This window comes from Notamacropus eugenii, chromosome 3 (genome assembly GCF_028372415.1).
Source record: "Notamacropus eugenii isolate mMacEug1 chromosome 3, mMacEug1.pri_v2, whole genome shotgun sequence".
In the NCBI taxonomy this organism is placed as follows: Eukaryota; Metazoa; Chordata; class Mammalia; order Diprotodontia; family Macropodidae; genus Notamacropus; species Notamacropus eugenii.
In genome coordinates, this window is record NC_092874.1 from 11,639,882 (window position 1) to 11,642,476 (window position 2,595).

The following is a 2,595-nucleotide window of genomic DNA, read 5'->3' on the forward strand; positions in this document are numbered from 1 at the left end:
ATTTAAAAAAAAAGAAAGAAGAAAATCAAATTACTAGTATTAAAAATGAAAGGGGTGAACTCACCTCCAATGAGGAGGAAATTAAAACAATAATTAAAAACTACTTTGCCCAACTTTATGCCCACAAATTCGATAATCTAAACGAGATGGATGAATATTTTAAAAAATACAAATTGCCCAGATTAACGGAAGAGGAAGTTGAATACTTAAACAACCCCATCTCAGAAAAAGAAATTGAACAAGCCATCAATGAACTCCCTAGGAAAAAATCTCCAGGGTCAGATGGATTCACAAGTGAATTCTATCAAACATTTAAAGAACAGTTAATTCCAATTCTACATACACTATTTTTGAAAATTGGAGAAGAAGGAGTCCTCCCAAATTCTTTCTATGATACAAATATGGTTTTGATACCCAAACCAGGAAGAGACAAAACAGAGAAAGATAATTATAGACCAATTTCCCTAATGAATATAGATGCAAAAATTTTAAATAAGATTTTAGCAAAACGAATACAGCATCTTATCACGAGATTAATACATTATGATCAGGTAGGATTCATACCAGGACTACAGGGCTGGTTCAATATTAGGAAAACTATTAGCATTATCGATCACATCAACAAAAAAGCTAATAAAAACCACATGATTATCTCAATAGATGCAGAAAAAGCTTTTGACAAAATACTACACCTATTCCTACTAAAAACACTGGAGAACGTAGGAATAAAGGGAACTTTCCATAAAATAATAAGCAGTATCTATCTAAAACCTTCAGCAAGCATTATATGCAATGGGGATAAGCTGATGCATTCTCAATAAGATTAGGGGTGAAACAAGGTTGTCCATTATCACCACTATTATTCAATATGGTACTAGAAATGTTAGCTGTAGCAATTAGACAAGATAAAGATATTCAAGGAATAAGAATAGCCAAAGAAGAAACTAAGTTATCACTCTTTGCAGATGATATGATGATTTACCTAGAGAATCCCAGAGATTCAAGTAAAAAATTACTTGAATTAATAAACAACTTTGGCAAAGTTGCAGGTTACAAAATAAACCCACACAAATCTTCTGCATTCCTATATATTAGCAACAAAGTCCAACAGCAAGAGATAGAAAGAGAAATCCCATTTAAAGCTAGGGTAGACAGTATAAAATACTTAGGAGTCTACCTGCCAAAACAAACCCAGGGGTTATATGAACACAATTACAAGACACTTTTTGCACAAATAAATTCAGATTTAAGTAAGTGGAAAAACATAAGTTGCTCATGGGTAGGCCGTGCTAATATAATAAAAATGACAATTCTACCCAAATTAATATACTTATTTAGTGCCATACCAATTAAACTATCAGACAATTACTTTCTAGAGCTGGATAAAATAATATCAAAATTCATTTGGAAAAACAAAAGGTCCAGAATATCAAAGGGACTAATGAAAAGAAATGCTTGGGAAGGTGGCCTTGCGCTACCAGACCTCAAACTCTACTATAAAGCAGCAATTATCAAAACCACTTGGTATTGGCTAAGAAACAGAGAGGTAGACAAGTGGAATAGACTTGGCACTCAAGATGCAGTAGGCAAGGAATATAGCAACCTTCTGTTTGATAAACCCAAGGACCCCAGCTTCTGGGATAAGAACTCATTGTTTGACAAAAATTGCTGGGAAAACTGGATAACAGTGTGGCGGAAATTAGGCATAGACCCATACCTGACACCGTACACAAGAATAAAGTCCAAATGGGTACATGATTTAGGTATAAAGATTGATACCATGAATAAACTGGAGAAGCAAGGAATAGTGTATTTATCAGATCTATGGAGAAGGGAAGAATTCTTTACTAAAGGAGAGATAGAATGCATTATGAAATGCAAAATGGATAACTTTGAGTACATTAAACTGAGAAGTTTTTGCACAACCAAACCCAATGCAACCAAAATCCGGAGGGATGTAGTAAATTGGGAAAAAATTTTTACAGCTAAGCTCGGGGATAAAGGCCTCATTTCTAGAATATATAGAGAACTGACCCAAATGTATAATCATACAAGTCATTCCCCAATTGATAAATGGTCAAAGGATATGAACAGGCAATTTTCAGAGGAAGAAATTAAAGCTATCTATAATCATATGAAAAAATGCTCTAAATCACTATTGATTAGAGAGATACAAATCAAAACAACTCTGAGGTACCACATCACACCTATAAGACTGGCAAACATGACGGAACAAGAAAATGATAAATGCTGGAGAGGATGTGGGAGAGTTGGAACACTAATTCATTGTTGGTGGAGCTGTGAGCGCATCCAACCATTCTGGAGAGCAATTTGGAACTATGCCCAAAGGGCTACAAAAATGTGCATACCCTTTGACCCAGCAATATCGCTACTAGGACTATATCCCCAAGAGGTCATAAAAATGGGAAAGGGTCCCACATGTACAAAAATATTTATAGCAGCACTCTGTGTAGTTGCCAAAAACTGGAAGTCAGGGGGATGTCCATCAATTGGGGAATGGCTGAATAAATTATGGTATATGAATGTAATGGAGTACTATTGTGCCATAAGAAATGATGAACAAGAAGACTTCAG